General features: G+C 49.0%; 2 long non-coding RNA genes across 3 annotated transcripts in view; one reads left to right on the top strand and one right to left on the bottom strand.

The window, feature by feature from the left end:
- LOC144289121 (uncharacterized) overlaps nt 1-734 on the bottom strand; it is a 101,277-nt gene extending 100,543 nt beyond the window's left edge. The window contains exon 1 of the long non-coding RNA XR_013357161.1: nt 286-734. This is a non-coding gene — a long non-coding RNA (uncharacterized LOC144289121). The remainder of the gene's footprint in view (nt 1-285) is intronic.
- LOC144289120 (uncharacterized) lies at nt 86-27,581 on the top strand. 2 transcript variants are annotated; one of them, XR_013357159.1, is made up of 5 exons: nt 86-846; nt 3,327-3,432; nt 8,365-8,591; nt 12,959-13,119; nt 26,755-27,581. It is a non-coding gene; the product is annotated as an uncharacterized LOC144289120 (long non-coding RNA). The 2 variants fall into 2 exon arrangements; XR_013357160.1 differs by lacking the exons at nt 12,959-13,119; nt 26,755-27,581 and adding an exon at nt 8,763-12,406 and having other exon boundaries at nt 90-846.
- The last annotated feature ends 283 nt before the right edge of the window (nt 27,582-27,864 follow it).

Here is a 27,864-nt window from a genome sequence, read left to right as displayed (position 1 = left end):
AGAACAATCAGCCATCTGTTCCCTCATCCAGTATTCACCGAGCACTTACGTCGTACCAAGCACAACGGGCGCCGCCCATCCTCGGGGGAAGGGCTCCAGGCCCCCCGGCCATGCCGGAAACTTCCGAGAGTCCCTATACGCACACACCGACGGCAAAGTCTAACTTATAAATGAGGGGCGGTAAGACATGAACAGTAACTAATAATACAAAGAACAAGGGTGACAACACCCCGTGACATGAGTTGCGCCGATGCGGTCTCAAACATCTCCTCGCACTCTACTCACCCCTCCTCGCCTCTGGACGACGGCAGGCGACGAGCCGGAGGAGACGAAGGGACGTGATGACGCAGCCCCGTGACGTAGACCGAGGCTCTCGTTGCCCTTCGGCAGATTCGCCAGATCGGCAAAGGCGGCCCTTCTGCGGCCCACCTCCCCGGGGAACTGGAACCCCGGAAACACAAACCAAGGATGGGGCACGGGCACTACTGCGCTGTGCTAGGAGCCGGCCGCGGAGGTGCAGGCGGATGCGGCGGGGAGAGAGAAGGGGTCTCATCCTAACATGGAATCGGAGGATGGGGAACGGAGACTCCGACGCCTGCGCCCTAAGAAGCACGGCGGCCTGGGATGGGTTTCCCGCTCTAGGGTGGTGGCGTAGGACTGCGACTTGGCTGCTGACCAATGAGCGCCCGCCCCCGGCTGTCCCCCGCGCTCCGGCCAATCAGCTTACGGCTTGGGCGCTGGCGGGACTTCCCGCCTTGCCTTGCGCTGCTCGCGGGCACTGCGGCCCACGCCACACCCTCGAGGGACTCGCCTACGCCTTTTTATTAATTGGCAGAAGAGACGGAGGTAATGAGCTAATGACAAGAAAGCTGGGCCCAGGAGGCCGGTGTGGGAGCCAGGGGAGACTCTGGGAAGAGGGCCACTGCAGGTGAGGCCGCCGTGGGCCGCGGGGACAGGCAGCGCGCCGCCCCTGCCGGCCTGCGGGTGCGGGTGCGGGCGGCCTAGACTGCAGAGGACACTTGAAAGTTAGTTTTTCAAAGATGTGAGAGAGAGAGGCAGAGACACAGGCAGAGGGAGAAGCCGGCCCCCGGCGGGGAGCCCAAGGCAGGCCCTCAGTCGCTGAGCCACCCGGGCGTCCCTCTAGCCCTTTCTAATAGCAAGTCCCAAAGGAAGGCCCTGAGCGTGGTCACCGGGACACCGCGCCTTCCTCGTCCCCCAGTCTCACGGGCAGTAGCAGGTCCCCATGAAGCCACCCTCTGGCTTCCCTGACACTCCGTCTAGCGTATCAGCAATTCCAACAACCCCAACAGTCCTGTAACTTGCTGCCTGCATTGTGTTCCCTCTATTCTCAAACTTTCTGGATTTTGGATTCCTTTACAGTCTTTTTTTTTTTTTTTTTTTTTTTAAGATTTTATTTATTTATTCATGAGAGACACACAGGCAGAGGGAGAAGCAGGCTCCATGCGGGGAGCCCGACGCGGGACTCCATCCCGGGTCTCCAGGATCACGCCCTGGGCTGCAGGCGGCGCTAAGCCGCGGAGCCGCCGGGGCTGCCCTCCTTTACAGTCTTAACTATTGTTGGTGATATGTTGATATTTAATAAGATAAATCTGGTTTTCATTCCCATTCTTGCCACACAGCTCCTAAAACCCTTGGAATTTCCTAAGTGATGAGAGCTTTCAAGGTGTCTTTTGTTATGTTAATGAGGTAACTTTGAGAAAGCTCCGAGGATGAGGGGCTGGTTGCCGGGACAACCAATGTTGTGATTAGAGGGCTGGAACTACTTCTATCCCACCCCTCTAACCCCCGGAGACGGAATAGGAGCTGTATGTATATTGAGTTCAACCACCAGTGGTCAATGACTTAATCAATTATTCCTCTGGGAAAAAAAAAAATATTCCTCTGTAATGAAGCCTTTATAAAAACTCAAAACAGGGCAGCCCCGGTGGCTCCGCGGTTTAGCGCCTCCTGCAGCCCAGGGCGTGATCTTGGAGCCTCGGGATCGAGTCCCACGTCGGGCTCCCAGCATAGAGCCTGCTTGTGTCTCTGCCTCTGTGTGCGTGTGTGTCTCTATGAATAAATAAATAAAGTCTTTTAAGAAAAAAATCTCAAAAAATAGGGAGGGCAGAGCTTCTGTGTTAGTGAAGAGGTGAGGCTGAGGAGCGTGCCTTGTTCAAGAGAGAGCAGGGAAGCTCCACCCTTTCCACATACCTTGCCCTATGCATCTCTTCCATCTTCTGTTCCGGGAGTAATACACCCTTTTATAATAAACTGATGATCTAGTAAATAAAATGTTTCTCGAGTTTTGTGAGCCACTCTAGCAGATTAATCTAAATCCAGGAAGGGGGTCATTGGAACCTCTGATAGATGAGAAGCACAGATGACAACATGAGCTTTTTTTTTTCTTGTAAGATTTTTTTTTAATTTTTTTTTATTATTTATTTATGATAGTCACAGAGAGAGAGAGAGAGGCAGAGACATGGGCAGAGGTAGAAGCAGGCTCCATGCACCGGGAGCCCGACGTGGGATTCGATCCCGGGTCTCCAGGATCGTGCCCTGGGCCAAAGGCAGGCGCTAAACCACTGCGCCACCCAGGGATCCCTCTTTTAATATTTTATTTATGTATTCATAAGAGACCCAGAGAGAGAGAGAAGCAGGCTCCATGCAGGGAGCCCGATGTGGGACGCAATCCCGGTTCTCCAGGATCACAACGTGAGCTGAAGGCAGAGGGCTCAACCACTGAGCCACCTGGGCATCCCAACATTAGCTTTTGATTGGGATCTAAAGGGGTGAAGGAAGTAGGGGACAGTGTTGTAAGGCTAAGCCTTAAGCCTGTGGGATCTGATGCCATCTCCAGGGAGAGACAGTGTCAGAATTCCATTGTATTATAGGACACCCAGTTGGTGTCAGAGAACAGCTTGGTGGTGTGGGAAAACACACACGTTGGGATTGGGTGCAGAGTGTTGTGTTCCAGACACAAAATAGCTGGATTCTCTGTACTGCTATTGGCCAAACTAGAAATTAAAACAAAAAATTAGGGATGCCTGGGCATCTGCCTCTCTCTCTGCCTCTCTCTGTGTGTCTCTCTTGAGTAAATAAATAAAATCTTTTAAAAAAAAGAACATCTAAAAAAATACGGATTCATTTAAATGAACAATAATAATCTCATTCCATGTTAACATAAATAACATTTTTAGTTTTATTTATTTTTATTTTTTTTACATTTTTAGTTTTAAAGATTATATTACAGAATAAAAATATACATGTGAGCAGAGTGGCATTGTTTTACATGTCTGCAAATCTCTTTATTCTCTGGATGAATAAAGGACAACTGGATTCTCGTATCCGCTTCTGCATTCAATCTACTGTGATATGCTGTTTTTTTTGAAGTGCGAAGAAATTCTGGCCTCACTCAGATTCGCCACTGGACAGGTAATGTGTTCATAGCTTTTTCTTGTTTTCTAGTTTTTTTTAGAGAGGGATAGAAGGAGGTGGGGAGAAGGGGCAGAGAGAGAGAGAATCCTAAGTAGCCTCCTTAATCAGCATGGAGCCCAACAGGGGGCTCAATCTCACGACCCTGAGTTCATGACCTGAGCCAAAATCAAGAGTTGGACGCTTGATAGACTGTGCCACCCAGGCTCTCCTTTCATTGCCTTTTCTGATAATTGTGTATATTCTTCTCTGATTCTCAACAAGTGGTATAGCTTCATAAAGGTAACTTCCAATGTGGAATTTGAAACCATATCATTGAACTTTTATATTCTGTTACAATGAAATACACTAGTCTCTCTTGAATTTTGAATGGGTCTTTGTATCTATTCATGATTTTGTCATCTTACGGATTGATCATTTAAAAAATCATTGTTGGGGAGGGATCCCTGGGTGGCGCAGCGGTTTGGCGCCTGCCTTTGGCCCAGGGCGCGATCCTGGAGACCCGGGATCGAATCCCACATCGGGCTCCCGGTGCATGGAGCCTGCTTCTCCCTCTGCCTGTGTCTCTGCCTCTCTCTCTGTATCTGTGTGTGACTATCATAAATAAATAAAAAATTTAAAAAAAAATCATTGTTGGGGATAAAAAAAGGAGGGGGAGATCCCTGGGTGGCTCAGCGGTTTGGCGCCTGCCTTTGACCCAGGGCCTGGTCCTGGAGTCCCAGGGTCGAGTCCCATGTTGGGCTCCCTGCAGGGAGCCTACTTCTCCCTCTGCCTGTGTCTCTGCCTTTCTCTCTGTGTCTCTCATGAATAAATAAAATCTTAAAAAAAAAAATCATCATTGGGGCATCTGGCTGGCTCAGTTGGTAGAGCATGTGACTCTTGATCTCAGGGTCGTGAATTGAAGCCCCACAATGGACATGGAGCCTACCAATATATATGTATATATATGGGTTCATTAAATCATAAGACTTCTGGGCAGCCCAGGTGGCTCAGCGGTTTAGCACCGCCTTCAGCCCAGGGTGTGATCCTGGAGACCTGGGATCGAGTCCCATGTCCGGCTCCCTACGTGGAGCTTTCTCCCACTGCCTGCGTCTCTGCCTCTCTCTTTCTCTGTGTCTCTCATGAATGAATGAATGAATGAATACATAAATAAATAATCTAAAATAAATAAATAAATAAATAAATAAATAAATAAATAATCTTTAAAAAAGAATCATAAGACTTCTCCAAGCAAGGGCCTATCTCATATAATATCAAAGCTATATTCATTGATCTCAACACCAATCCCATCAGAAGGCTTTAAGTATTAGGCAGCTGTCAACCTCACAGAGGTGGATACAAGGTTTCCAAAATTCTAATTTCTACTTTAAAGCTGATGTTTTATAATTGGCAACAAACGATTACTATCAGTTGTTTTCATTGAAGTGACAGTCTCACTTTGATCACTTTCAAAAATATCTGCAAAATATCCAAGTCTAATAAATAATTTGTCATTCTTTGAAGTAAAAAAATAATAAAAATAGTGTTCATGAAGAAAGCAGCTAGTTCACTTCACAACTCCAAAAACTCGCACCTGCTTTTTCCTCAAAACAACCATCTTTAACATGTACTAGAAGTGCTTCATGTGTATTTTTTTTTTTTTTTAAGATTTTATTTATTTATTCATGAGAGACGCAGAGAGAGAGAGAGGCCGAGACACAGGCAGAGGGAGAAGCCGGCTCCATGCAAGGAGCCCAATGTGGGACTCAATCCCCGGTCTCCAGGATCACACCCTGGGCTGCAGGCGGTGCTAAACCGCTGAGCCACCAGGGCTGCCCTCATGTGTATTTTCTATATCATCACATGAAACAATTAAAAAAAAACAAAAACAAAAACCTTGGGTTAAGATTCAATAAAATTAGGGGCACCTGGTGGCTTAGTCGTTTAAGTGTCTGCCTTTTGTTCAGGTCATGATCTCAGGGTCCTGGGATCGAGTCCCGCATCAGGCTTCCTGCTCAGCTTGGAGCCTGCTTCTCCCTCTCTGCTCCTCCCACTGCTTGTGCTCTCTCTCTCTCAAATAGATAAAAATAAAATCTTTAAAAAAAAAAAAAAAAAGATTCAACAAAATCAATCTTTTTTTTTTTTTTAATTTTTTTATTTATTTATTTATGATAGTCACACACACAGAGAGAGAGAGAGAGAGAGAGAGGCAGAGACACAGGCAGAGGGAGAAGCAGGCTCCATGCACCGGGAGCCCGACGTGGGATTCGATCCCGGGTCTCCAGGATCGCGCCCTGGGCCAAAGGCAGGCGCCAAACCGCTGCGCCACCCAGGGATCCCTCAACAAAATCAATCTTATACAGCTTCATCAAAAACATTCTTGAGTGAAATGGACTTTTTTTTTTTTTTTCAAATACCCAGTAATGGGATCCCTGGATGGCGCAGCGGTTTAGCGCCTGCCTTTGGCCCAGGGCGTGATCCTGGAGACCCGGGATCGAATCCCACGTCGGGCTCCGGGTGCATGGAGCCTGCTTCTCCCTCTGCCTGTGTCTCTGCCTCTCTCTCTCTCTCACTGTGTGCCTATCATAAATAAAATAAAAATAAAAATAAATTTAAAAAAAATACCCAGTAATGAAGAATACAATGACTCCTACCTTTTGGTGCCACTGCCTTGACTGATGCTAAGGCCCCAAACTGATAGAGAATTCTGACATTTTGGAAACTTCTTTATAATACTTTCTTCTTCACCAATGAGCGAGTATTTTCCGTTTGCCCCTTGAGGTTCACTCTACGCCCTGAACCCCGGGAGGCTGACATGTAGAGACCATATAAATGGGTTTCCCTCAGGATTCTTGGGCAGAGTCAGCCAGTGGGAAACACCAGCCAGAGATGGGAAGGTGGGAAGGAGACTAGGATATCTGTTTCTCAGCCTCCCCGCCCTCAGGTCACTGTGGGCTTCCTGCGTTCCTGTGAGGGTGCCCTTCCCTAGAGCCATCTCCCCAGGTTCTCTCCCTTTTCTCCTCAATCCAAAGAGTGAAAATGGCTACCAGTTCTTAGTACTTGGGTACTGTGCCATCTCTTATTCGTGTCTCTTACCCCTGCCTACCTGTTGTGAATAGCCATTTATTAAACTCTTGGATAATCTGTGCACTTGGCCTCATTTTCTTGCAGAGACCTTGACTTAACCATCAACTCCCCACCCTTGCCATCCAGGCTGTCATCGCGATTCTCTAGCCAATCCTTTCCTTTCTGCCAATGGCTCTTCCTTTTCTCACCTACCCACAGGGCCACCAGCTTTATAAATTCTCCACTCCTTTCCTCACTCCTTTCCTTAGACATTCCTCCTTCACCATTCATCTGAGCCACATACAGGAGAGGAGGGATCGATGGATAGCTAGAGAGATGGGGAGACATAGACACAAATGACAACATATGAAGCACCATTATGTTTTCTAAGCTTATGTATCATTTCTAGAAGAATAACATAATGATGGGGATCCCTGGGTGGCTCAGCGGTTTAGCCCCTGCCTTTAGCCCAGGGCACGGTCCTGGAGTCCCGGGATCGAGTCCCGTGTCGGGCTCCTGGCATGGAGCCTGCTTCTTCCTCTTCCTGTGTCTCTGCCTCTCTCTCTCTCTCTATCATAAAAAAAAAAACATAAAGAGGGGCACCTAGCTGGCTCATCTGTGGAACATGCAGCTCTTGATCTCAAGCTTGTGAGTTCAAGCCCCACGTTGGGTGTAGAGATTACTTAAAATCTTAAAAATGATAACATAAGGGCAGCCCGGGTGGCTCAGCGGTTTATCGCCGCCTTCAGCCAGGGCGTAATCCTGGAGACCTGGGATCGAGTCCCATGTCAGGCTCCCTGCATGGACCCTGCTTCTCCCTCTGCCTGTGTCTCTGCCTTTCTCTGTGTGTCTCTCATGAGTAAATAAATAAAATCTTTTTAAAAAATGATAACATAAAAAAAAAATGATAACATAATATCCACATAAGTGGCCCAACTTAACAAAGAACATTTTACTGATCCATCTGAAGCTCCTTTTGTGCCATCTTTTAGCCTTCTCTGTCTTCCATCTCAAGGCAATGAGTCTCCTCAAGTTTTTTATTTTTATTTTTGTATTCATGAGAGACACAGAGAGAGGGGCAGAGACATAGGCAGAAGAAGAAGCAGGCTCCCTGCAGGCAGCCCAATGCAGGACTCAAACCCAGGACCCCAGGATCGTGATCTGAGCCCAAGGCAGACATTCAACCACTGAGCCACCCAGGTTCCCTGAAGTTTTTTATTTTTAGTCTTTTCATAATATCTTCAGTGCATATGTATGCAGCCCTAACCAACTATAATTAAGTTTATTATGATTTTGAAGTTAGTTACTTTTTTCCTTTTTGCTAGTTTTCCTGTCAAGACACATAGGCCACGCCCACCCATAAGTACCAAACACAGCCTGTGAGCATCAGGGGGTTCCACTTGGCACTCCTGGACTGCTTCTAATTCGTGAGGCTGTCATCTTAAATGTATGATTGAAGGGGAAGGAGTATGGACAATACACATCACTTCTGCCCGCATCCCATTGGGTAGGACTCCTGGTCCCAATATAATAGCAAGAGTATCTTGCTACACATCTGGGGAACATGAAGCCTGGTCTCCAATGTGTAAATGCCCCTGGTGAGGAATGCCTGAGGGGCTCAGTGGTTGAGCGTCTACCTTTGGCTCAGGACATGATCCCGGGGTTCAGGGTCCAGGGATCGAGTCTTGCATCGGGCTCCCCAGAGGGAGCCTGCTTCTCCCTCTGCCTGTGTCTCTGCTTCTCTCTGAGTCTCTCATGAATAAATAAATAAAATCTTTAAAAAAAATCAATGTGTGTTCAGTGAATGAATAAATGAATGAATTCTCAGCTCTGTCAAGGGCAGTCCATGTGGTCTCAAACAAATGACTTTACCCATCTGGCCCTCAGTTTGTTAGTCATTGGAGCACGGGCACAGACAGGACCATCACTGTCCCTCCCAGGACCAGTCGCTGCGTCACCAGGGGAGCCCTGGTCACAGAGCAGCAGAATCGGAGGACAGGAGGATAAATGAACTCAGCGCTCTGAACTGAAGGAGTGTGGGCACTAGCAGAGCAGAACTCTGAGAAGATGCAAAGAGCACAGAGAGAGAGCCAGCAGGTTTCCCCTCTCAGAAGGTAAGGCACGCAGTTAGGAGGGGCCACTCTCTCTCTGTCCAAAACTTCCTGCCTCCAGTGGGTCCCCTGGTTTAAAAAAAGACAAACGTGGTTTTAGAACTGCAGGGGCTCTCTAGCCCTAGGCTCCCAGCTCTCTGCTCCAGGAAACTTCTATTTTTTTTTTTTTTAAAGTAACCTCTACACCTGACGTGGGGCTGGAAACTCAAGATCGAGTTGCATACTCTTCCGACTGAGCCAGCTAGATGCCCCATGTTCCAGGAAACTTCTAAACACAGCACCTCAGCACTGCCCTGTACTAGATTGCTGTAGCCTGGGGCCTGGGACCAAATCCTTGGCCTTCATTCACTCATTAATTATGATGTACTAGGCATTGTCCTGAGCGCTGGGACACAGTTAAGTGAATAAACCAGTCTCTGGTCTCAATCCATTCAAATTGGAAAAGCAGCATAAAACAGGCAATCAATTTCAGGTTGTAATAAGTACCGCAAAGAAAAACAAAGCAGTATTGGGGTTGCTAGGGTGGTTGACAGAGACTCATTCATCCACGTCATCCTCTCCTTGGCTGAGGTGCAGGGGCTGCCAGCTGCGGAGAAGAGAGGTATAGATAGGGAATGTGAGAACAAAAGAGAAGGAAGAGAGACCATGATTCATGCCCTGGTTAGCTAAGCCCTATTAGGTGCCAAAAGCTGCTGGTGGCCCAGAGCCCTGGCCTTCCTGGTACTCACCGTGAGTTCATACCCTCTGCCCCCAGGCTTTCTCCAGGGGACTCCTGCCCCAAGGTTGTGAGCTCATGACAGTGTGGCAGTGGCCTCAGGGAAGACCTCTGAAGGAGACAGGTGGACAGCCCAAATGTGACCACAAAACACCAGCTGACAGTTGCCCCAAGATAACCTGGTTGGAATCATTCATTTCTTTTTTTTTTTTTTAATTTTTATTTATTTATGATAGTCACAGAGAGAGAGAGAGAGAGAGGGGCAGAGACATAGGCAGAGGGAGAAGCAGGCTCCATGCACCAGGAGCCCGACGTGGGATTCGATCCTGGGTCTCCAGGATCGCGCCCTGGGCCAAAGGCAGGCGCTAAACCGCTGCGCCACCCAGGGATCCCAGAATCATTCATTTCTGATGGAAGAGTGAAAGCAGATCAGCATTTTCCCTCAAAATCAAGGGGCCCCTGAGGCAGCTGTCATTTTGAGAGGGCTATGCATGCAAGACCCTCCTGAGCCGGCCTGTCCAGGAGCTCAGGAAAAAACTGAGCCCCAGGGAGCAGTGAGTCACCACTGCATGATAGCTGTAGCCACCCAGCCTGGGGCCGAGAGCAGACATCAGGAGGGTTGACTCAAGACTGCTCTGGAGACAGGGGCAGCAGGGGCAGCAGCCAGGTACTACATAGCTCCTTCCCACAAGGCCATCACCCCATCCCTACCCTCCAGGGTCAGCACCTGGGCACTGCCTGGCACTAAATTGCTCAAGGCAACCGGGTAGGCCCACTTGTCTGTGAAGTTGTCCCTAATTCTCTCCTGGATGGGAAATCCAGAGCCCTCCATGTGGCAGCAGATACCAAAAAAGGAAAGAAAACAATCCTTCCTTTAAGGAGATCATAATCTTCTAGAGCTGATTAAGAACTGAGCATGAGGAGGGCGGGGCATATATGTGCATGTTCAGGTAAGTGTGTATGTGGGGGGGGGGTGTGCGCACGCGTGCATGTGTGCACATCTCACGTATGACATTACAGACACATGAGAGGCCACCTCACCCAGTGTGGGCCTTCTGGAGGGATGAGTGGGACCTGCTAGCGTAAGTGCAAGAGCCCTTACACAAGGGAGCAAAGAAGTAGAGGATCAGTGTGTCCACAGAGTGAAAATGGAGAAAGCACAGCCACCACCTCCTTAATGTAATTACACTAAAGGTATAACTTACTTCCTCGTTTTCTTTTAACCCAGGGCTTCAACACATCTAGCATATCTGCAGACAATGCACCATTAACCATGCTTGCGTGTTGCCAAACAGTCCTATCCCCTTTTGTTATCAAATTCTTGGTGGGTGAGTCATAGGAGATAAGTATAAGAAGTTTCACGTGGAGTAAAAAAAAAGATAGTAGGGTGACCAACTGTCCCAATTTTAGCACCAAATGTTCTGCGTCCCAGGAAATCCTGGGTCCCAGGTGATCCAGGACAACAGGTCATCCTCAAAAGGACAGTGCAAGAAGAGAGAGGAAGCCAGGCACCTGGCTAGCTGATCAGTTGACCACCTTGGGGAGGTGAAGGTTGGCTGCAGGTGACAGGATGTGTCTATGTGTGACAGAGGGAAAGTCTTCTCCTTTGGTACATGAACCCTGGCACACCTTGGTTCGCATTATCACCCTGTCCTGATGCCCCTGGGCAGTTGTCATCTGTCTCTGACTGGTAGACCCTGCACAGCCCCCCAGCAGTGTGTTTCCTCACCTCTCAGTGACCCCTTGGGAGGGGCACACTGGGCTTCCACCCGCCCCCTTCAACAAATAGAGCATGGCTGGCATCCTCCCTGGCCTTATAGCAAGCCCCAGTGTTGTGCTTTGACGATGTCTCCAAGCAGCTGCCTTTAACCCGTTCCTGCCCAGCATCCCAGCATCCTCCCTGGACACATGGATCCTCTTACATTCTGTGCCTGCTACAACCTTGAACACTGACTCATACCACATAGGGGAGGATGTCAGAGCAGCCTAAGCCACGGGCAATACGGCTTTTCGAGACTTCTCCTCTGAAAGGAGATATCTAAGCCCCCACCCAGCCAAGGCAGGGTCAGCAGGAGCAGCAATGTTGTTCCACTGATGCCACGCGTCTACCAGACCCCACGTCTGCCCGCAAGCCACCAGTCACGCTCAATGCCGCCTCTGTTGCGAGGTTGCTCGTGAAAAGCCCCTGTGTTTTGGCTCCTGGCTCCAGTGAGGTCTTCAATACAAGGTCTCCATTCATGCCAGGCTGGCCCTCCTCGGCTGCACAGGCAGCCCCTGCTCCCTGAGGAAAGCTGCCTGGGGTACAGGGTGAATCTTCCCCCTCAGCTCCCACAAAGGCCAAGCACACGCTGCCTGTATTCTCTCCCTCCACTCAGCACTGCCTTCTGTCTGCCTCCTGGGAAACCCTGACACAGGCTCAGAGGATCAAGGCCCAGGAATGCACACCGCAGTGGGTCTCTGGGAGTCTATACCTGTCTGTTAACAGCCATCCAAGCTCCTGCCTGCCACAAAATGTCAGTGAGAGGACACAGACAATGAAGCATAGAGGAAGAAAACCAACTGTCTGAAAGGTGCCTACCTCTAGGAACTGAATAAAGAGAGCCAGATCTGGGAAATAGGGCAACTTTATTAGTTGGAGATTTGGTTGCCTGGCTTTTCGAAGCTTAATGAGTTTTGTGGTATATTCAGAATCCAACCAATAGAATAGAACAGTGGTCCTCAAACTTGATCATGCATCAGAATCATCTGGAAGGCTTGGTACAACACAAATTGCTGGGCCACCCAACAGTTGGTGATTCATCGGGATTGGGGTGGGGCTTGGGAATTTGCATTCTTACCAAGTTCCCAAGAGATGATGATGCTACAGTCAGAGGACCTCACTTTAAGAACCATCAGAATATAACTGAGCTGGGTGGCTCAGTTGATTGAGCATCTGCCCTCAGCTCAGGTCATGATCCCAGGGTCCTGGGATCAAGTCTCACATCGGGCTCCCTGCTCAGCAGAGAGCCTCCTGCTTCCTCTCCCTCTGCCCCTCCCCCTCACTCTCTCTGTCTTTCTCTCTCTCTCTGACTCTTGCTCACTTTCTCAAATAAATAAAATCTTTTTTTTAAAGGTTTTATTTAGGGATCCCTGGGTGGCACAGCGGTTTGGCGCCTGCCTTTGGCCCAGGGCGCGATCCTGGAGACCCGGGATCGAATCCCACATCGGGCTCCTGGTGCGTGGAGCCTGCTTCTCCCTCTGCCTGTGTCTCTGCCCCTCTCTCTTTCTCTCTGTGTGACTATCATAAATAAATAAAAATTAAAAAAAAATTTAAAGGTTTTATTTATTTATTTATAGAGACACAGAGAGAGAGAGGCAGAGAAGAGGGAGAAGCAGGCACCATGCAGAGAGCCTAACGTGGAACTCAATCCAGGGTCTCCAGGATCACGCCCTGGGCTGCAGGCAGCGCTAAACTGCTGCACCACCAGGGCTGCCCTCAAATAAATAAAATCTTAATAAAATAAAATAAAATAATAAAATAAAATAAATAAAATAAAATAAAATAAATAAAAATAACCACTAGAATACGGTCTCCCTTGTTAAAAAAAAGACAACAGGCCCAACATGGAGTCACTTATGCTAAGACCCATGCCACCTAACCCAACTTTGGTTTCAGCCTTTCCTAGGAATGTAATTTTCACCGGTCAGTCTGGAATTTCCTGGTCAACACCAGTGAGGAAATCTCCCTGATAGACATCTGGCATCCTCCAAAGGAAGATGACTTTGCCTGAAGGATTCGGTCCTTGTGAGAATCACCGCCTTGCCCTCCTTCTACCTGTAAGTTTTCCATTTGGTACAACTTCTCAGAGCTCCTTCTACTTACTAGATGGGATGCTGCTGATTCATGAGTCACCGAATAAAGCCAGTAAGGTCTTCACATTTATTCACTTCAATTTTGTTCTTTAACAGCCCTGACCTCAAGGAGGTTATAAATCATTTGAGTTCCCAAAGGCAGTTCCAGAGCAGAAAGTACCCATGAGTGTGATCCTGGAGACCCGGGATCGAGTCCCACGTCGAGCTCCTTGCATGGAGCCTGCTTCTCCCTGTCTGTGTCTCTGCCTCTCTCTCTCTCTGTGTCTCTCATGAATAAATAAATAAAATCTTGAAAGAAAGAAAGAAAAAGAAAGAAAGAAAGAAAGAAAAGAAAAAAAGAAAAGAAAAGAAAAGAAAAGAAAAAAAAGAAAAGAAAAGAAAAGAAAAGAAAAGAAAAGAAAAGAACCCATGAAAGCAAGGCACACTGACTACATCAGACTTGAGGGGAGTCGGGGGAAAAAAAGAGGGAGAGGTGTTGAGCGCTTACAATGTTCTATTCATCTCACATGATCATCACGAAGGTCTATAAGGTAGGTAGTCATTTCTCTACTTCACAGATGAGGGAAAAAAGGCCCAAAGGTCCATCACTTCCCCAAGGGTAAGCGAGTAAGAGCGTTAGGCTGTTCAGCATTCTGAGGCCAGGCTGCCTGACACCAGAGGGGAGGTGGGGTTTGTCAGAGGACCTTACTTTAGGAAAAGTTAACTCAAGCTAGCTAGTGAATGTGATGAGCCGTGAAGAGGGGTGGGTAGTTTGTGAAATGCCATATTGAAATGGGGGAGAATGTTGTGCCCAAGATTGCGAATCCGAGAAACCACCAAGGAGCAGACACCGATGCAAGTACACGAGGGTTTATTAACAAGCTCGAGCTTGGGTCCAAGTACACCCGACCCAGCGGACCAGGGACTTGGACCCCGAGGTGGGATCCAGCTGAGTTTTATGGGCTGGTCTCAGGGACCTCCAGAAGGGGGGGAGGAATTTCTCAAGTTCTGTTTACATTCTGATATGGGGCTTTCACGGGCATTAAGCTCTGCTCTCATTCTAATATGGGGCTTCCTGCCGCCGGCTTGAGCTCTATTCTCATTCTAATATGGAGCTTAACTGAAGTAAGGTAAAGTTCAGCTCTTATTCACAGGGGCCGGAGATGGCTTTACTTGGGCTAACGCTGAACTCAAGGTGGAATGGCCTTTTCTCAGCCTCCACAGAGAGAAGAGGGAGGGAGGTATTCTCCATGTTGGATGGAGTAAGAATCAAGAAGGTGAAACAGACTGTTCGTGGCAAGGGTGGTCCTGTTGAAAGGCAGTAAGAAGTGAGTTGTAGAGACTGGGAAGAGGAGACCCCAGGCTGCTGTCAGACTCTGAGTGTCACACAGAGACCCCTGGGCCAGGTACGAGCGTCCAGCAGGTACTGGTGAAGGTTCTAACATCAACAACGGTGTGAGTAGGCTGGGGCTTGAGGGAAGCGAGTCTGGCAGCCAGTGGGGAGTGAGGAGAGCCTGAAGCAAGCCTACTACCTACCGAGTTGTAGGTCAGGGCAGCCAGTGAGCAAGGTCATTTCCTAATATTGGTATGTGAGAAGTGGAGCACTTCTGCATAGGTTGTGCAAGCCAATGTGGGGTGTTTCTTCTGTTTTGTTTTTTTTTTTAAAAGATTGTATTTTTAAGTCATCTCTACCGCTGACAGGGCTCAGACTTCTAAGCCCAAGGTCAGGAATCCCAAGCTCCACTGACAGAAGCCAGCCAGGTGCCCTCCGTGCAATCTACTGTCACCACTCCTAACCCACCCCCCAAACATGAGATTATCTAGGGGTTGTCTTCTGTTTTATTCCTCACCTTCTGAGGGGTCCTGGTGTCCCCCAAAGAACCCAGCATCTTGCAGGGAAGGGAAGAGAAATTCGTGTGAAATAAATGGGCACAATGCGGGCCAGCAGACATTTTCCCAGACTGCCAATGGCCTCAGGACGGCGAGTGTTCCTCTCTGTGTCTCAAAAGTGTCTTAAAATGAGAATTCTATGGGCGCTTTCCCAGTCTCTTTCTTCACTCCTTATGACGTCCTGGAAGCTTATTCCCTTTTGTTCGGCCTCCGAAGGGGAAGGAGAACAAAAGAACCCTGAGCCAAATGAGGCTCCTTTTAAAGGCCCTCCCTCAGAAAGAGAGAACATTCTCACTTGCCCCGGAGTGGGTGGGGTGCATCCGTCTCCACGACCTGCCATCACAGCGGCTGGCCACCCCAGGGAGCGAGCAGGAGAGCCTGGGGACCATCCCCTGCCACCTGACTTCACAGAAGTATCTTCTTACAGGGGCACGAGAACTCGAGACTGCAAAAGGAGATCCTTAATTTTATTTGTCCTCAGGTTCTATCTTCTAGTGCGTGGGCAGCAGGCCAGGCCAGGCCCACAGAAGAAAGCCGCCCTTCGCCTCGCGGCGCCATGGAGCTGGGCCAGAGGGTGGGGGAGATACTGTTTGCAAGAGGCACTTTGGAAATTCCTCGCATTTTTTGGCCTTTGTCTCTGGGCATTGAGATGGAGATCCACGTTTGACTCTGCGGAGAGCTCCGGGTCTCTCCTTTGCATTCAAAAGGAAGCTCCTAGCTGGGGGCAGGAGGAATTTGTGGCTGTTTTCTCATCTCAATGACCAGTCACTCGGGGGTCGGGGGAGAGGAGGGGAGATTGGTTTTGGTTCCCTGCTCTTTGCTGCGCGTCCTTCTCTCACCTCTGGCCCCAGAGCCAGGCCCGGGTCCTAACGGGAGTAAACAGGACACCCTTTCTGAGATGAGCTGCCCCCAGCTCTCTGCGGGCCCCGGAGAATAGCAGAGGCGCCCGCACGGCAGCAGGCCTGCCCGGGAGCTGGTCGCCAGGGGCTGGGGACTCCGTTAGCCCAAGCAAGCCCCTGCCCCTCCCGCAGAGCACAGGAACCCGGCCTCATCCTTCCACTTCCCAACCTGGGGGTGCCCAGGGCACCGAAGGGACGGTCAAGGCGTGTTTGGCTTGAGACCAACATTAAGGAAGGGCTCGAATGCCATCACCAGTCTCCGCCAAGAGATTAGCCAGAAGGCCCAGTTGGCCTGCAATCCCGACTGCTTCCACTGGCCTATCGGCCCAGCAAGGCTTCTGCAGTCGTCCTGAGGGAAGACCCCTCCGTTACCACTTTGAGACCCTGTCCTTGGGTTCTCCCGCTAAACTGGCTGGCACCCACTCCCACCAGATGCCACTTTGGGAATGAATGGATTCCCAAGCAGCGGTGGGTAGGGGCAGAGGAAACGCGGAGGCCCCAGGCGGCACCAAAGTCACAGCCTGCTCCCCAATACTGCCAGGTAGCTTCTCTGCTCACTCCCTTCCTGATTCCGTCCAAATCACCTACACTCTGAAAGACTCATTGTATCCCTCTTGTGACCAAGATGAATCTTCATCGAGGAGAGTTGGCCCAAAGGAGGGGAGATACTACAAGTGGAATGAGGCAGAAACTTCTGTGACAGGTCCCCAGTGTTTTCTCGGAGACGCTTGTACCTACTGTTGGGTTTTGTCCCCACCAGCGCAACCACTCGGACTTGATCTCCCTCCAAGAAGCAAAAAGAACACTGACCTAAGGGCCAGCGGGTGTGGACCGAGAATGCCAGGCCTCCATAACTCACTGCGCACCCGCGGGCCGACCGCTTAACCTCTGAGCTTCAGTTCTCTGTGATCAATGAACCGGTTGGCAAGATCCCCGATGTCCCTGGCTCAAGTGTGAGCGCTGCGTCTTAACCCCGGGAGCAACTCCTCCATCTCCCCCTGCAGCTGCTCAGGAGCTGGCCCTGCCCCCAGGGGACCGGCCATGGCTGAGATCCAGGTTCCGATTCCCCCGTGGTCCCCCCTCCCCACGTGGGTGCCTGTGCAGGGAGAACCCCAGGCAGCCAATGGCCACCCTTCTGGGCAACATGGGCTCTGCAGCCCAGACAGCGCATTCCTCCAGACGTTCAGGGGCCTTACAATTGCTTCCCGACAGGGCGCTGGGGGGTGCAGGGGTTCCTTCTGGGTGCTGGGGCCACTGACTAAACGGACTCAGAATCCATCCGAGTTCTGGCAACTTCTCCAAATGTATGTCTACTCCTGTTTGTATTTATTTATTTAGTCTTTTTCAACCTCAAGGAACACTTTTTTTTTTCCTGTGAAAAGGGATTATATTGAATTGCTAGCCATAGCATTCCCCCTCTCCTCTCCAGAGGATAAGCTCAACAACTGCTTTCCCATAACATCCTGGACACCCAAAAGATGGCTCTTTTTTCCCTCTTTTTTAAAGATTTATTTATTCATGAGAGACACAGAAGGAGAGAAAGGCAGAGACACAGGCAGAGGGAGAAGCTGGCTCCACGCAGTGACCCCAAGGTGGACTCGACCCCGGTTTTCCAGGATCACACCCTGGGTTGAAGGTGGCGCTAAACCGCTGAGCCACCAGGGCTGCCCTCTTTTTTTTCCCTCTTGCGCTGGCTGCCTCACCTGTGTGAAAGGGGGATGCCTCACCCCCTCCACCAGGCTAGGTCGCCTCAGCCACAAGCTCTCTTCAGATCTCCGCTCGTGTCAGGGGGTGTGGGTGTGCTGCTGTGTGTGTTGTGTCACTTGCTGTGTGTCTCCCCGGGTGTGTGTCCCTCTGTGGCCCTTGGAGCTCTGTTTCTCTTGCTCTGTAGGTGTGTGTGTGTCACTCTGTGCATATGTGCCTGCGTGCATGTATCTCCTTGGCATCTCTGCATACATCTCTCTGGGTCAATGTGCACATGACCCTGTTGTAGGAGAGACATGAGGGTTCAAAGTTGACAGCCAAGAAAGAATTCTTGAGATGTCTTTTGTGCAAAAAAGTGGTTTTATTGAAGCACGAGGTCAAGACCCGTGGGTGGAAAGAGCTATACTGGGGTCAAGAAGTGTGGTCCATTATATACATTCAAGAGGGGGTCAGGGAGAGCACAAGCCTCCCAGGTATTTTGGAAACAAGGTTTCCAGGATCCCGAGGGGACTAGCCATTGTTAGGAAAGGTCATTTATTAGTGTTTAGTAAAAACTCAGTCATGAGACCCTTGAGATGTATATCGGTGGGTTATATCCTTGGGGGATGATTGCCAACCTGTATCTGGGGGAGTAGAGATAAAGGAGGTTTCCAGAGGAATCTTTCTGTGTTCAAGTGGACTCACAGGATCCTGGCGGTGGGGCTAAGATTGCCTTTTGCCCTTAGCAAGAATTAACATCGAGACAGCTGAGTCCCTAAGAGGAATGTCACTCTGCCTGTTTCAAGGACTTGTCAGTGGGCTACAGGTAATAAAGAAATTTAATTTTTTTTTTGCCTTTGCTTCCCACATCAGTCCTGCTACTTCAGTGGAGTCATCCTATTTTCTCCTTTCATTCACTGCCAAACTTCTCAAGTGTTTTCTGTAGGCAACCAGTTGGGGCTGGGCCCTCAAGACCAGCCTCTGTTCTAAGCCTGTGTCCTCTCAGAGGCTAGAGTCAGCACAGCCAACCTCCAAAACTACAAGTCTAAGGCTAGAACTAATTTTTTAAGGTTTACTTACGTACTTATTTATTTACTTACTTATTTTTTTAAAGGATTTTATTTATTTATTCATGAGAGACAGAGAGAGTCAGAGGGAGAAGCAGCCTCCCTGGGGATCCCTGGGTGGCTCAATGGTTTAGTACCTGCCTTCAGCCCCTGCCATGATCCTGGAGTCCCGGGATCGAGTTCCGGGATCAAGTCCCACATCAGGCTCCCTGCATGGAGCCTGTTTCTCCCTCTGCCTGTGTCTCTGCCTCTGTGTGTGTGTGTGTGTGTGTGTGTGTGTGTGTGTCACTCATGAATAAATAAATAAAATCTTAAAAAAAAAAAAGCAGGCTCCCTGCCGGGAGCCCAATGCGGGACTTGATCCCAGGACACCAGGATCACACCAAGCCAAAGGCAGACACACAACCACTGAGCCACGCAAGCGCCCCCTACTTATTTATTTTAGAGAGAAAGAGGGTACAAGTGGGGGTAGGAGCTGAGGGAGAGAGAGAATATCCCTGCTGGGTGCAGAACTCCATGTGGGGAGAAATCTCATAATCCTGAGATCATGAACTGAGCCGAAATCAAGAGTCAGATGCTTAACCGACAGACCGAGCCACCCCGGTGCCCCTAAGGCCAGGAGTACTGATGAGTGATGCGCGTTTTACCAGTCTCCATGCATGACAGAGGAGAGGGGCTGTCCTATACCATTCAATCAAGCTTCCTCATTAGACATCTCTCTTCAGAATTCCTCCGAAAGCATCACCTTACTGTGAACTCTATACTGGATGGATGAGCTGACCTCAGAAGACCTGTCACAACCTCAGCTCCCAAGTGAGCCGGGGCGTGTGGACCAGGGGTGAGCGCACCTGACCCAGGGGTAACCATGCCTGGCAGCTAGTGAATTCTGAACCACTACTTAGGGAGTGGAGGTCCACATAGAAGGAGAGCCCTGGGGGTTGTCAGTGAGAGAAGCAGAATGACAGAAAGAAAAACAAGGACAAAGAGACGTCGAGATCACTCTATGGCTGAGTAGGGTCAGTGCCCTCCTGACAAGAAGCTGCAGATCCAGAGTGACGTAAAGCCCTGGCGGCCCTGTCACCACGCACCTTGCCTCCCTGGTGCCTGTCTTGCCCACCAGCAGGCCTCAGTGGGGCCTTGGTGGAGCTGGTTAAAGGGGTCGGGAAACACCTCCTACCCCAGAGTAACATTCCCTGGGTTAATCATCCAGGTCAGATGGATGGCTCATGGGGATCCCTGGTACCCTTCCTAGAGATACAATCTGTTAGCCTGATGCTGGGGGAGGGGGAGTGTGGCTCGATTCACTATTTCCAGATTTCAAAGTTGAGAGGGACCACCACTGAGAGGCTTTCCTCCTCCATCGTGTCCTTCTCAGACCCTCCATGAGGACACTTGTTCCCCATTGTCCCATCAAGAGAAATTCCAGATCTCTGTGTTTGGGTGGTGAGGACCCCTCACAAGCACCCACTATTTTGTTGGGTCCCCCTGCATCCTCTCCACCCAATGTGCTCACTCTGGGCCACACTGCCCAAGGGGACTGAGTGAAACTGGAGAAGAATGTGTGGAAGTTTGTGGCTTTCATCTCTTAAACAAATAGCAAATTCCTCCAGGCCAATGCCTCAGGCCTTAAACAATGATGTGTTCGGGAAGGCTCTAAGGCGTTACCTTAGCAACGCCCAGGCTGTTTTCAGGCAAGATCTCATTAAAGAGGAAAAAGAACAAAAATAATAAAGGGACGAGTCTGGATGGGGTCCAGGAGTGGGGGTCTTTGGGCTGAGTGTGTGTGTTTTGTTTTGTGTTTGCAGTCCGCCCTCCAGCTGAGTTTCTTCTCAGCTCCCCAGTGGGGTCCACATCATGAAGGTTGCCCAGTGGCATACTAATGGCAAGCTAGGAAAAGACAGAATGCAAAAGGGGAATGGGTTAGAAAGGGAAGGATGTCATAGCAGGGACCACCTAAATGGAAGTGACCTGTATAAAGCCTGCCAGGCTGGCTCTTGAAATCCACCAAAGGTCACGGTGACGAAGTTTTGGAATATAGGTGAGGTCTGGACCCGACGACCAAGTAAGAAGTCTTGAGATGTCATTGATGCAAAATGGTGGGTTTATTAAAGCACGGGAACAGGACCCATGGGCAGGAAGAGCGGCTGTCCTGGGCCTCTGAGGGGTGGCTGATTATATACCTGGGAGTTGGGAGGGTTTGAGGATAGCATACTCTCTAAGGAATGTTGGAAGCGAGGTTTCCAGGACCTTGAGGGGGTAACTATCATTGGGAAAAGGTCACTTATTACTGTCTAATAAAACCTGAGTCATGAGATCCTTCAGATGTGTATCAGTGGACCATGTGCTTGAGGGATGATCACCAACACGTATCTTGGGGGTTTAAAGATAAAGGAAATTTCTAAAGGAATTTTTATATGTTAAAGTAGACTTACAGGCTCCTGGGGGTTGGGCTAAGATTACCTTCTGCCTTTAGCAAAGTATGAACATTGAGGCATTTGAGTCCATAGAGGAAGGTCGTCCCTTTGTCTGTTTCAAGGACTTGTCAATGTACTTTGTCCTCAGCTAGTCCTGTTTCCTCATCAATGGGAGGAAGAGAACGAGTCTCTTTGCACACGACCAATGCTTGGGGTTAGGCAGGACAGAGGCCTGCATGGTGGCAATCCATCAGACACTCGCTGCTCACGCTGCAGTCTGTGGAGCAGCAGCAGAGGCATCACCTGGGAACTTGGCAGAAATGCAGAATGCCAGGCTGCCTCAGGCCTACTGACCGAGTCTGCATTCTGACAAAACCCCCAAATTCTGATTCGTTTGGGAGCTGCAGTTTGAGAAGGTGCTGGGCAGGACCTACCTTTGTCGTGTCCAAGTACATACTAAGATAAGGGGGCACTTCCATACCAAAGCAGGCATATCCTGTTTGTTGATAAAGCATGTTTGTGTGTTTGCTTGTTTGTTTGCTCTAAAGAGTTTATTTTTAAGTAATCTCTTTACTCAATGTGGGGCTCGAACTCAAAAGCCCAAGATCAAGGAGTTGCATGCTCTACCAGCTGAGCTAGCCAGGGCCCCCAGTGTGTTTGTTTTTTAACATTGAAGCTTTGTGGTGATTGATGTAGGAAAGATGTTAGGATCTGAAGCCAACAACCAAGAAAGAATTCTTGAGATGTCTTTTGTGCAAAAAGGTGGTTTTATTGAAGCACGAGGTCAAGACCCATGGGTGGAAAGAGCTGCACTGCGGTCCTGAGGTATGGCCCATTATATACATTCAAGAGGGGGTCAGGGAGAGCACAAGCCTCCCAGGTATTTTGGAAACAAGGTTTCCAGGATCCCGAGGGGACTAGCTATTGTTAGGAAAGGTCATTTATTAGTGTTTAGTAAAAACTCAGTCATGAGACCCTTGAGATGTATATCGGTAGGTCATATCCTTGGGGGATGATTGCCAACCTGTATCTGGGGGAGTAGAGATAAAGGAAGTTTCCAGAGGAATCTTTCTGTGTTCAAGTGGACTCACAGGATCCTGGCGGTGGGGCTAAGATTGCCTTTTGCCCTTAGCAAGAATTAACATCGAGACAGCTGAGTCCCTAAGAGGAATGTCACTCTGCCTGTTTCAGGGATTTGTTAATGGCCTGGAAGTAGTAAGGAAATTTAATAATTTCTCCTCTGCCTTTGTTTCCCACATCAGTGATGATGTCCAGGATGGTGCTGATGATGTTGGTGACATTAGGTACTGTAATGGGTTGGATTATGTCCAAGAGAAACGTTCAAGTTCTAACCCTGGTACCTGTGCATGTGACCTTATTTGGAAATAGGGCTTTTGCAGATGTAATCAAGACATGGTTATGAGGGTGGGCCCTAATCTGATAACTGGTGTCCTTTTAAGAAGAGAGAAATTTGGACACAGATACTCAGGAAGAATGGCATGTGATGACAGAGGTAGAGGTTGGAGTTATGCTGTCACAAACCAAGGACCACCAAGGATTGCTGTCAGCCACCAGGAATTAGGACAGAGGCCCAGAACAGATTCTCCCTCAGAGGCCCTAAGAACCAACATTGCCGACACCTTGATTTTATTTTATTTTTTAAAAGATTTATTTATTCATTTATTTATGATAGACAGAGAGAGAGAGAGGCAGAGACACAGGAGGAGGGAGAAGCAGGCTCCATGCCGGGAGCCCCACGCGGGACTCCAGGATCACGCCCTGGGCCAAAGGCAGGCGCCAAACCGCTGAGCCACCCAGGGATCCCCGACACCTTGATTTTAAACTCCAGAGCTCTGTGAGACAATGACTACTGTTGTTTTAAGCCACCCAGTGTGTGGTGGTTTGTTACAGCAACCCTAGGACACTCATTAGAAACTTCCCTCTTGAGAGCAACTTCATTTACGATATTGTGAAAGCAGAGGCAGATGAGGCATTGTATTCAGTTTTACCAATAAGAAAATCCCTTATTACTTTGAGGGGTCACCCCAGTGCTCTGTGGAGCCTGCTGGGTCTGTGATAAGGGGCTCACTGGCAGGAACTGTGGGCCTGCTGGCCAGCCTGTGCACCTGCCCTGAGGACACCAAAAGGGAAGACTAATGCCACAGGGCTCATCCCTTCTCCATCTCCACCATCCACATCATAGTGTTGCCAGCAACATGTGATCTGGCCCAAAACTATGCATCCTTTTTGTTATCCAGAAGTATGTATTTGGGTTGCCAAGTGTCACCTTAGAGTCACACTTTCTCCAAATCCTCTACTCTTATTTTCTTTATAATACTTGACACCATTCATGGTACTCCTGTATATTTATAGAACTACTTTTATATTTCCTTTTTTTTAAAGATTTTATTTATTTATTCATGAAAGACAGAGAGAGAGAGAGAGAGAGAGAGAGAGAGAGGCAGAGGGAGAAGCAGGCTCCATGCAGGGAGCCCGACGCGGGACTTGATCCCAGGTCTCCAGGATCACACCCTGGACTGTAGGCGGCTCTAAATCGCTGCGCCACCAGGGCTGCCCATAGAATTACTTTTATATTTCCTGTTTTCCCTACTTGAATGTAAATTCTGGTCCCCAGAGCTGAGCTTCACCCATGACAGTTTCTCCCTAAAGGATGGGAAGAGAACCTGTTAAAAATATGGCACGTGTGTGTTCTGAAACATCAAGCAGCCACTGAAAAGAAAGAGTTGGGTCTGGGGTCCTGGGTGGCTCAGTCAAGTAAGCATCTGCCTTCAGCTCAGGTCAGGATCCCAAGGTCCTGGGATTGAGTTCCTGTCAGGCTTCTGGCTCAGGGGGGAGCCTGCTTCTCCCTCTCCTTCTCTCCCTTCTCATGCTTGCTCTCGTGCTCAATCTCTCTCTCTCTCTCTCTCTCTCTCTGTCTCTCACTTACTCTCTCAAATAAATAAATAAAATCTTTCAAAAAAAAAAAAGAGGGGTACCTGGATGGCTTAGTGGTTAAGCGTCTACCTTCAGCTCAGGACGTGATCCCTCTTCTCCCTCTGCTTATGTCTCTGCCTCTCTCTGTATGTCTCTCATGAGTAAATAAATAAGGGGCGCCTGGGTGGCTCAGTGGTTGAGCAGCTGTCTTTGGCTTGGGTTATGATCCCGGGGTCCTGGGATCGAGTCCTGCATCTGGCTCCCCAAGGGGAGACTGCTTCTCCCTCTGCCTGTGTCTCTGCCTTTCTCTCTGTGTCTCTCATGAATAAATAAATAAAATATTTTTTAAATGAGTAAAAATAAAATCTTTGGGGAAAAAAAAATATTGGGCCCGTGTTCAGTCCATGGAGAGATGGCTGTTAAGTAGAGGAGCAGTTTGAGCAGTGATACACATTGTTTGATCCTGCTTTTTAATATAGATTCCCTATATAAACAGCTAAGTGTCAGCTGGGGCTACCTCTTGGAGGTGGCATTAGAGGGGAGTGTGGTGTGAGCCAGGAGCCCAGGACCAGGGCTAGGCTAAAGGATGTGGGAGTCAGGGGAGGAAAATGCAGGAAAGACACCAAGGACAGATCCTACCTTTGACCAAGGGCTGACAGTTCCTGACCAAGGGCCTTTATACTATGACCAAGGCTATAGTTCCAAGGAATCTCTTGTCCCTTTATCCATCCCTGCTGCCACCGAATTGTGCAAGCCCAGAAGGCACTGGTGGAAATCTCCAGGAAGAGCATCCCTGCTGCTCCTCTGTGACCTAATGAAGGAGCCCCCAAGGACTGTTAGGCTAGTTGCTGAAAACAAGTCACAGAAGTGTGGAGCTGCCCCTCAGCTGTGAGGTAGGGGGTAGATCTGGTGGGTGGGTTACAATAGGTGAGAGAATGTTACCAAAGGGCTATACTGAGAATGCTCACTGCCCCCACCTATCATCTTCCCACCAAGACCATGACAAAGGGCACACACACACCTAGATGCTCTGTCACAGTGAGCCCCAAACCTCTCAGCCTCCCCATCCCAATCCAAAAAGCAATTATATCAGAGCCATCACTAGGATTAAAGTGATAGCACAGCTAGAAAAACCCCCTGGAACCAGCCAGGAACAAAAAAGGTGTTCAGTAGGGCGCTTGGGTGGCTCAGTCCATTGTGTCTGTTTTCAACTCCGGTCAGGATCCTGGCATCCCCAGATAGAGTCCGCTTGGGGCTTCCTGCTCAGTGGGGAGCCTGCTTCTCCCTCTCCTTCCTGCTTGTGCTCACTCTCACTATCTCTGTCTCTCTCAAATAAATAAATACATATATATATATATATATATATATATATATATATATATTTTTTTTTTTTTTTTTTTTTTTTTTTTAAAGTGGGGCAGCCTGGGTGGCTCAGCGGCTTAGCGCCACCTTCAGCCCAGGGTGTGATCCTGGGGACCTGGGATAGAGTCCCATACCAGGCTCCCTGCTCAGTGGGGAGCCTGCTTCTCCCTCTCCTTCTGTTCTTCCTTGGCTCATGTTCTCTCTTGGTATTTCTCTGTCTCAAATGAATAAATAAAAATCTTAAAAATATATAAAATAAAAATAAGAAAGTGTTCAGTAAAAGATGAAGTTGTTACATAACAGAGTGTGCTCTGTTCCCAGGACCTCCCTGGGCATCATGAGGGAATAAAGATCAATAAGCTGATGTGCCCATACCCACCTCCCAGAAGCCAACTATCTGCTTGGTGAAATGAGACAGGCCTGCAGGGAGAGAAACTTCTGGGCACTAGGTGGGGTGTGCCAGGTAGGGACAACTCCAGGCAGCACCTGGGCCTCCCGTATCCTGTGCTCATCTTTGCCCCCACCTTGGCTGCGGCACCCAGCTTCGCTGGGGGCATGAGGGCATCCAACAGCACCTGTCAGATGTATCTGTGACCATTCTGCCCCGAGGCTTCTCTAACCAGAACGGGTACTCTGGCCATTCATTCATACACGTGGCAGGACAATTCTCGGCCAATGAGGGATGGAAGCTGCTTGATAAATGCTGCCCTGTTCTTCACAGGACAATTCTGAGACTCATTCTATGTGCTCCTCAGAGGTTCCCTGCATGATGGAGCCCCAGCTGCCACCGCAGTGACCAGTCTGCAAAGGCATCCATGGACTGGCTTGCCCTTCCTGGTTTGCTCTCTCCAACCAATCCAAATCTATTCTTTGGGATCATTTTATTTATTTATCTTTAATTTATTTTATTTTGGAAGGGGAGATCATTTTATAAAACGAGCTGCCTGGATCCAGCTCCTCATCTCAGGTCTTCTTCCCCAGTAGGGAAAGAAGGTAAGATAGCAGTGCCCAGCTCAAGGCACCAGCTGGAAGCTCAGATGGCCTTTGCCTGTTGCTGGGGCTGTGAGCTGGGGCAAGGCCCTTCCCCCATCCCCTGGAGTGGCACCAGTTCAGTCACTCTTGAATGTGCTAATCAGGGCTCTCCAGGGAAACAGAACCAATAGGAAAATAAAGAAATATACAAAAGGAGATTTACTGGGACACTTGGGTGGCTCAGTGGTTGAGCATCTGCCTTCGGCTCAGGGCATGATCCCGGGGTTCTGGGATCAGGTCCCACATCAGGCTCCCCGCAGGGAGACTGCTTCTCCCTCTGCCTGGGTCTCTCATGAGTCTCTCATGAATAAATAAAAACTTTTTTTTTTTTTTTTAAAGGAGATTTACGGTAGGAACTGGCTCATCTGGTTGAAGAGACCAGGAAGTCCCACGATCTGCATTGGCAAGCTGAAGAAGCAGGAAAGCTGATGGGGTGATTCAGTCTGAGGCTGAAGGCTGATGCACTCAGGAATGTACCCAGAAACAATTTGCCAACTCTCTGGGCATTCCTCTGCCAGTCAAGGTGAAATATAAAATTAATCATCACACTGAAGGTTGCTGTGAAGGTCACCTGAGAGAGATGGTTTATCATTGACATTGAAGACACAGTCTCTGGAGCCAGACTCCTAGATTCCTCGACTTGTCATCTGTGCTACCCTAAAGAAGTCATTTAATCTCTCTGTGCCTCAGTGTTCTCAAATGTGACATGGGGATGATAGTAATAGTGCCAGCCTCCCAGGGTTGTGAGCATTAAATGAATTGATACACGTCAAGTATCTGAAGCAGTCTCCAAGGACTAAGATAGTGTCTGCAAAGCATCGCAGAGTACCTGTTGCTTTTCAAAATATTGGGTAAAGTATAAGGCTAGCACAAGAAAACCTGGGAGGATATTTTTGTGACTTAGAAACCGGAAAGGACATTTTATTTTTTTAAAGATTTTATTTATTTATTTATTCATGAGAGACACAGAGAGAGAGAGGCAGAGACACAGGCAGAGGGAATAGCAGGCTCCATACAGGGAGCCTGATGTGGGACTTGATCCCGGGTCTCCAGGATCACACTCTGGGCCGAAGGCAGGGGCCCAACCACTGAACCACCCAGGCATCCCCGGAAAGGATGTCTTAAAACTTTAAAAGCACACAACAACAACAAAAATAAATAAAAGCACACAACAAATTTTAAAAGTTTGATTTTCATTACATCAAAATGAAGGACCCATTGCCAAGGAAGGATACTGTGAACAAGATTAGTGGATGGATGACAGGATGGGAGAAGCTATTGCCAGGTCCTAAACCAGTAGAGCTTATTCCTATTCTAGGTAAAATCTAGAATGTACAAAAGACCCCTAGGAATCAACAGGTAGGGGAGTCTGGGTGGCTCAGCGGCTATCCAGTGTGTGCGCCTATCCAGGAAGCTCCGAGTGCAGCGGGCCTGAGTCAGGAAAGTGCC

This window comes from Canis aureus, chromosome 18, assembly GCF_053574225.1.
Source record: "Canis aureus isolate CA01 chromosome 18, VMU_Caureus_v.1.0, whole genome shotgun sequence".
In the NCBI taxonomy this organism is placed as follows: domain Eukaryota; kingdom Metazoa; phylum Chordata; class Mammalia; order Carnivora; family Canidae; genus Canis; species Canis aureus.
Note: the sequence above shows the minus strand (reverse complement) of the source record. Positions and strands in the feature narration are given on the sequence as shown.